The following is a 9,007-nucleotide window of genomic DNA, read 5'->3' on the forward strand; positions in this document are numbered from 1 at the left end:
AATTCATCGGGAGTTGGATTCAATCATGGGAACTACCACAAGAATTCCACGTCTACTGTCTGCCGAAGGATTTCCTAAATGGAAACACAGAATCGAAAAATACATCAAAATGAAATATTTCAAGATTTGGCACAACATTCTTAAGGGTCCAGTTAGAATCACTACTACTCTTGATAATGGAAATGTAATTGACAAAGATTTTGAAGACTATACGGATGAGGATTTTGAAAAAATTGAAGAACAGGAAAAGGCTTTGGCAACTCTAACAATGGCTTTATCCCATGACATAGCTCAAGGATTCAGGGAATATACTTCTGCCAAAGCACTTTGGGATGCACTGATAGAGGTCTATGAAGGAAATGAAGATATGAAACAAATTAGACAAGACATGCTTCGTCAAAAGTTTAACTTGTTTAACCATGTTCTTGGGGAATCTCTTGAGGCTCAACTCCAACGATTCATTACAGTCACCACTGGAATTTCTGTACGATGATCTGAGATTAACAAGAAACTGTTGAATTCTCTTCCAAAGTCATGGGACATTAACGTCTCTGTAATCAAGAAAATCAAAGATCTCAACCGACTCACTATGGCGAAAACAATGGCTGTCATTAAAGCTTGTGATTTGGATGATAAGCAAAGAGAGATAAACCATGTGAACTCCTACTCAACAGCCAATCTATGAATTTCATCGAACAATGCATTTTCATCCTTCACTGTTCCATAAACTCAGGTTTTTTCTGTACCACAAACCCATACTATACCATCATCCATGCCATATGCACAAACTCATGTTGTTTCTCATTCATCCTCTCCTTCAAAAGCTCCTCCTTCTGTATCCACTCCTAAAGAAACTGAAGAGAATATGGCTCTAGCCTCTGGTGTAGTAAATTGCTACAATGCCTTCGTAGCTGGAGACTTGCCTCCCCAAATTTCATTTGCTGATCTTGACCAAGTTTACCCTGAGGATGTAGAGGAAATGGAAATTACCTGGCAGATTGCAATGGCGGTTTTCAGGGCTAAGCAGTTTGCCAAGAAGACAGGGAAAAACAACTGGGGCATGAATGCTGATAAGAAGGTTGGGTTTAACAAAGGAAAGCTGAGATGTTTCAACTGTCACGAGCCAAGGCACTTTGCTCATGATTGTCCTAAGCCAGATAGAAGAGAAAACCATGACAGGACAATGGTACCAGTAATGAACAACAGAGGAACAACATCCAACAGTGAAACTGCAAATTTAGCAGTAGTGGCTCAGATATTTGGATGGGAAGATCAAATTCAAGCATTAAACATTTCAGGACCTGAGAATGCTCACCTGGCACAGATTAGTGAATCTCCTGAAGAAAATGTTGAAGAAGATCCTGAAGCTGAAATGATGCAGCTACAGTTTGCCTTCATGTTATCTACCACTTCTGAGCCTGAGAAGAACGAGGTCAGTAACAATTCTTGTTCTCAAAAATGCATTGATACTGTTAAGTTTTTGCGTGATCAAATTGATTTATTGCGTAGAGAAAATGAGGACCTTAAATTTCAAGGCTATACCCTTAGGAAAGGTAAGAAACCCCTGAAAGTCCAATTAGAGGCTAAAACTAAAGACTTCAGGAAACTTCAAGAAGAATATAACAATAAATGTGCAAATTATAAATATGTTAAGGAACAAGTTGCTAGCTTGACAGCTGAACTTGACACATTCAAAAACAAGTTTGAAAATGCAGACTTTCATTTCAGAAAATTTGATGTGTCAAGCAAGAAAGTCAAGACCATGATTGAAAAATAATTGAAGTTTAAGGATAATCAAAAAAAGGGTATAGGGTATGATAGTGTTCCTCCTCCTTTTAATCACAATTATTTGTCTATCCCTAGGACTCAGGAAGAAATGGACAGAGAGGCACATTTAGAATATAGCAAACCTGCTGTGTTCGTGCTAGAGAGTAGTTCTAGGGTATAGGATACTAATGTTTCTGATGTACATGCATATTTACCCTTAGAACAAGGCAAGCAAGCAGTTGGAGAAAGTTTTTCTGATAATAATGTTGTGTTGCAATCTGTTGTTTCTGTTATGATCACTGATGTTGTTTTTCAAATTTGAAAACTAATGTTCTGGTTTCTAATGATGTTGTTGTGAACACTAATGACTCAGATGTTTCTGAACAGTGTGGTGATGTGTGTGATAAATCTAAATCTCATCAATATTTCACTGGCACATGCACGCCACCTAACTCAGTGACTCATTCTGAATCATGCACATGCACATGTGGGAAAACTAAAGAACGAAATAAAGTTACTAAACCAGAAAAGAGCGGTAACAATTTTCATGTAAAGAAACAGACATGTTTCAACTGTGGAACCCCTGGTCATATTGCACGAAACTGTCCAAACCATGCATTTGTTCCTTTTTATACACAAAGGGGAGTGAATGAGTCACGAGGAAGATCTCTTAAGAGAAAATCCTCGAGATATCATTCAGTTGATGGTGATCGGACAATTAATAAAGAAAGAAAAAGGGCTGATCTTGAAAAGAACAAACGGTTTTTAAACAAAAAATCAACATGTACTTTAACGAGACCGAATGTGGTTAAGCGAAATTCAGTATCGTCAAAGTCATCATCTGGGTCTTCGACTAATGTTTCTAAACCTAACTATAAATAGGTGCCCAAAATTTCAAAAACACATGTAAATGTTTCTAAACCTAACTATAAATGGGTGCCCAAAATTTCAAAAACACCTGTAAATGTTTCTAAACCTAACTATAAATGGGTGCCCAAAATTTCAAATGTCAAATCACCTCAACGTTTTGTGTGTGCATCTGGTGATAAATCTGTTTTGTCAAATGAAAAAGTTAATTATGTTGCTTACAAAGGAAAACCCATTGTTTCTATGACCTGGGTTCCCAAATATAATTAACCCCGCACATCGTGCAGGAACAGCTACGGAGGAATATCTTCAGACCTTGGTATGTCGATAGTGGTTGTTCCAGGCACATGACAGGAGACATCTCCCAATTGCAAGACATTCAGAATTTTAACGGGGGGTTTGTTTCCTTTGCGGGAGGAGAAGGAGGAAAGATCACTCAAAAGGGTACAATGACAAATGGTGTGCTTAGCTTTGAGAAAGTTAACTATGCTCCTGAGCTGAAACACAGTCTGTTGAGTGTATCTCAGATCTGTGATAAAGGCTACTCGACTCATTTTACGAATAAAGTGTGTCTCATTCTAAAGCCCGGAATCATCATACATGAAGAATGGATTTTGGTTCGATCTGAACGAGAAGGGAATGTCTATGTTATTGACATGAATCATAACATTCCCGAACAAGTCACCTGTCTTTTCTCTAAAGTCTCAAAACACAATGCCTTGCTTTGGCACCGTCATCTCGGCCATGCTAATGCCAAGAACCTCAATCGCCTTGCTAAAAATGAGATTGTGCGCGGTCTTCCCGTCAAGGACTTCATAACCTTTGAAAAATGTGTGGCGTGTGCTCAGGGAAAGCATCATCGCAAGCCATATTTGCTAAAGACGGTCAATTAAATCAGCAAGGTTCTTCAACTGTTGCATATGGATTTGTTCGGCCCATTCAACATTCTCAGCATCAACAAGAATTCTTATTGTCTTGTTGTGATTGATGATTACTCTCATTTCACATGGGTTTTCTTTCTATCCAACAAGAGTGGGATTGCTGACTTGATCAAGAAGTTCATTGTGATGATTGAGAATCAGACGAATAAAAAGGGGAAGGCGCTTAGAACTGATGACACAGAGTTCAGGAATGCAGTTCTAGATTACTTTTGTGCAGAAAAGGGAATCTTGCATCGATACAGTTCCGTTTGGACACCACAACAGAACGGTGTTGCAGAATGGAGAAATCTTACTCTGATGGACGCTGCAAGGAAGATGCTTTGTGATTCTAAATTGTCGGTCATCTTCTGGGCTGAGGCGATCATCACTGCTTGTTATGATCAGAATCGAGTCCTGATCAACAACGCTCAGATGTAGATCCCGTACGAGATATTATACAATCACAAGCCATCGGTTTCTTATTTTATAATAATTGGATGTCCTTGCACCCTTCTGCACCTCGAATCCAACCCCAAGTTCAACACAAAGGTCGATGACTGCTATTTTGTAGGATACGCCGCACGCACTGCTTACCGTGTATACAACAAAGCCACCAAGAAAATTGTGGAATCTTATGACGTGCATTGGCTGGAGGAGAATGAGACAGATGCGAGAGTTGGACCTGATTGGTTATTTGATTATGCATCATTGTTTAAATCTTTCAATGTGTATTCTGATAATGTTTCAGGTTCTTGCTCATGCTCAAGTACAGTTGTTGAAGATGAAGAGGAATATGTTGTGTACAGACCACCCCTGGTGACTCCTGCCTCTCCTAGAATGGATGAAGCTGCTCCAAGTACTTCCTCAAGTTCTCCAAGTCAAGGAATTTGTTCTGATGCTGAAGCCACTCCTCTTACTCCTGCTGAAAGAGAAGTCATGTCAAGGGATACTTCTACTTCTACTCAATCGTTCATGGAGCTTATCTTTCCTGAACCAATTTCAAACGAATACATGGTGAGTACCTCTCATGATCCTAGATCGTCTGAGGCGAGTGATTCAGCTGAAGATAGATTCTTTAATATCAACACACTTCCAGTCTCAGTCGATGATATCAGCCATGAAATCCCAACAAGAATTCAACGCGATCATTCGATTGAAAATATCATCGGCCCACTAGGAGAAGGCGTTAAAACAAGAAGTCAGAGTTGAGATGTCAATACATGTCTCTATTCTTACTTTATCTCTCAGATTGAGCCCAATAGTGTATAAATGGCGTTAAATGAACCAAGTTGGGTTGATGTGATGCACAAAGAGTTAAATCAATTGAAAAACTGAGTGTTTGGAAGCTGGTTGTGTTACCGAAGGGAACAAGTGTTTAGACACGCGTTGGGTGCTTAAAAATAAGAAAGACGATTCCGGGGTGATTGTGCGCAATAAGGCTAGATTGATCATTCGTGGATTCAGGCAGATCGAGGGTCTAGAATACAAAGAAGTATATGCTCTGGTTGCACGTTTGGAAGCCATCCGTATATTCCTTGCATATGCTTCATACATGAACTTTACTGTTTATCAAATGGATGTCAAGACCGCCTTCTTGTACGGCGCTGTGAAAGAGGAAATTTATGTTGATCAACCTCCTGGGTTTGTCAATTCCAAGTTTCCGAATCATGTCTAAAAGTTGGACAAGGCTCTATATAGGTTGCATCAGGCTCCCAGAGCTTGGTATGAAACTCTTACAGAGCACTTGCTTGCGCATGGGTATACATAGGGAACGATCGATCAGGCCTTATTCATCAAGCATATGGGTGCATACCTGATTCTTGTACAAATCTATGTGGACGACATCATTTTCGGGTCGACAAGTTCCAAGCTGTGCAAAGAGTTCGAGACTATCATGAAAAAAAGATTTGAGATGAGTTCGTTGGGAGAAATGACCATGTTTTTAGGGCTTCAAGTACGACAAGATTCATCTAGAATCTTGTTACATCAAGGAAAATATGTTGAAGACATTGTGGAGAAGTTTGAATTTGAAGATTTAAAGATTCAAAGATCACACTGACTCCAATGGTTGAAAGACCGTTGTTGTCTCTTGACCCAGAGGGGTAGCCTGTTGATCAGACAGACTACCGCTCGATGATTGGTTCATTGATGTATCAAACGTCCAGCAGACCCGACATCATGTTTGCAGTCTGTCAATGCGCACATTATCAGGCTAATCCTAAACTTTCTCATTTAATTGCTGCAAAAAGGATTTTTAGGAATCTTAAAGGTAGCCCTAAATTGGGTCTTTGGTATCCTAAAAATCCCGATTTCGATTTATATGCATTTGCTGACAGTAACTATGGAGGATGTGAGCTTGACAGGAAATCAACATCGGGTGGGTGTCAATTTTTGGGAGACCGGTTGGTGTCTTGGCAGTGCAAGAAACAACAAACCGTGTCAACATCCACAGCTGAGGCTGAATATGTTGCTACTTCTGCCTATTGCTCACAAGTCATCTGGATTCAACATCAACTTCTCGATTATGGTTTGATTTTTCTTGAAACTCCAATATTTTATGGCAATGATGCTGCTATCCAAATTGCTAAAAATCCAGTCCAACACTCCAAAACCAAGCACATCGACATCAAGGTTCATTTTATTCAAGATTGTTATGGGCGCTTGCTCATTTGTTTAGAACAAATCCGCACTGATAACAATGTGGCGGATTTTTTTACCAAACCTTTCAACAAAGCTTGATTCGATGTGCTTGTGAGCTTTCTAAAAATGATCCGCTTTGAAGACTAATTTTGTTAGGATAGACTTTACTAGTTTAAATTTGTGCATTTTAATTCTTTTCTTTCCCATGCACAAATTTAGGGGGAGAAATAAAAACACAAAAAAAAAACATAAAAACAAAAAGCCAAAAATATTGTCTCATGATGGTTCGTTTGCAGGTGCTTATTTGGGAAGTGATATCAAGCAAGTGATAACGGGCAATTTTAAGTTGTGTAAAGAACTGAATCTGGATAGTCTAGGCTCTATGCTCAATGCGTTAGTAGGCACGAAAGATTCAAAAGGAATTGACATAGATTCACAATTGAAAGGACTTGACTTTGTGGACCTAGTTAGTTCTGTTTGGTCTGACAATACGACGCTCGAGTAGATTGAGCAGTGAGATATGCATGGGAACATACGGGATACACTAAAGTAATATGTATCTAGAATTGTGGATTAAATTTTCCTCGATGTATGGTCTTATGTCCTTAATTTCGGTACTGATAGGGCAACTGAGGAATTCCGATAAAGTAGGTCTGTAGAAGATTATTTTATTGCTTTCTTTCTGTTAGTCATATGTTACCTCCTCTTCGTGATTGGAAGAGATCCGACCTGGACTGCAACATATGCAACTCTATCTCTATGCATCTCTTTCTATATGCAATTATTTCTGCCTATTAGTCATACGTTGTCTCCTTTGCGTGATAAGAGTTTATCCGACCTGGAACACAGCATATGCAACATTCTATTTCTCAATCCCTCTAATTCAGTTAGTCATATGTTAATCCCTCTGCGTGATTGGAAGAGATCCGACCTGGGAATAAGACATATGCATTTCTAAATCTATCTGCTTCCTTAATAATTGTCCGCTCATCTAAAGTAAGGAGTACTTTGGAAGTTCTTGATTATCAGGGTATATCAGGAAGTGGGAAACACATTCGTGTACATCTAAAATTGAATATTTAATAGGTTGTCTGTAGATCTCGCTGCTAAATTTAGGTGGACAACAATATCCTTGGTCGCCGTCAGCCAAATGGTCCTTTTAGGAATATTATTTAGGTATATAGAGTCAAAAGTCTTGTCACTTATAATTTGTCAAATATTGTCACAATCTTTCTTGTTTAAGTGGACCAAAATATCGGCGATTAACCAGATGTATTCTTGAAGGTGAAGATACTGAAAAACAGGTTAAGGTTGTCTCAAAACTTTGATCCCAAAAAAATATAAAATTTGAATTGGTGAAAAGATTCTAGAGTCATTTTATTTTATTTTATTTTATTTTTATTTTCTAAAAATTAAAATTTAAAAATTGTTAGTTTGAATTTAATTTTTTAGATTTTATTTTATTTTTATTTTTATTTTTATTTTTATTTTTATGTCTTCAAAATGTTTTCATTTTAATTAAGTATTGGATGTATTGGGTTTGAATTTAAGGCTTTTGGTTTGCAGCCCATGGGTTTTGGGCTGGATCTGGTATAAGGTATAAAAGGGAGGGTTTGCAGCTACAAACCCCACTTTCTTCACAAATTCGTTTACAGCCGCAAACGCCTCTTCCATTTCTCTCTCAACTTCTGATTTCGATTCATCATTTGTTTGTGCGTTTTTCTGAAATTGATCATCGATTCATCAAGGTATAGTGATTGCGAGACCCACAATGCTAAATCTATCTTGATTCGATCGTGTTTTGTAGGGTTATAAATGCCAAAAGGTGTTCGTCATCGATATGGAAGCGTTTACCGCCATAGATCTGTTTACCGCCGTTTAAACCGTTTACAGCCATAAACGTGTTTACCGTCGTTAAACCGTTTACAGCCGTAGACGCGTTTACCGCCGTTAAACTGTTTACAGTCGTAAACTCGTTTACCGCCGTAAACATGTTTACAGCTGCAAACCCGTTTCCAGCTATAAAAAATTAAGTTGCTTAAATTCTTGATTTTCTCACTTGGCTCGTTTTGTTGTAGATAAAATGGCTAACTTGAATTTTTCGGAAAGTCACAACATTGCTGCTTATCTGCCCGATCCTCCAGCAGGACATCAAGAGTTTAGGTCCATGATTCATAGACTTAGAACTTGCAGACTTGCTCATGATTATCAAACGAATCCAATCATTTATCAGGAGTTGGTAATGCAGTTTTGGGAAAAGGCTTCAATCAATGAAGGAGAAAATGGAGAAAGCATAGTGGAATCGGTCATCCAAGGAAGAAAGATTGTGGTGTCAGAACAGACTATTCGCGATGTGCTTCAAATCAAGGATCAGCCAGGATTTCCGACAGAAATTCCTGTTGAAAAGACCAAAGAGGTTCTTGAAATAATGGGCTATGAAGGAGTGTTCCCTACGACAATGAAGAAGCTTTTGCCTTCGTATTGGCGTTTTCTTGCTCACTCCTTTGTAATTTGCATCTCCTGCAGGAAAACAAGTGCTGATGAGATTTCCCTTCTGAACACTGGTGCCATAGCTGATTTAATCATGGATCTTGAATTTAACTTTTCAAGATATGTGTTGAACGAAATGAAGAACAATTTACAAGGGAAACGGAAGGACAAATTTTTGATGTATCCAAGATTCCTTCGGATGATATTTGACGGTAAACATCTGGATTTCGAAAGGAAAGGTGATTCCTTGGATTTGAAGGAGAAAAAGGGAGAAAGCATAGTGGAATCTGTCATCCAAGGAAGAAAGATTGTGGTGTCAGAAC

The sequence above is a fragment of the Lactuca virosa genome, chromosome 4 (genome assembly GCF_052849685.1).
Source record: "Lactuca virosa cultivar CGN04683 chromosome 4, Lactuca_virosa_CGN04683_v6, whole genome shotgun sequence".
NCBI lineage: Eukaryota > Viridiplantae > Streptophyta > Magnoliopsida > Asterales > Asteraceae > Lactuca > Lactuca virosa.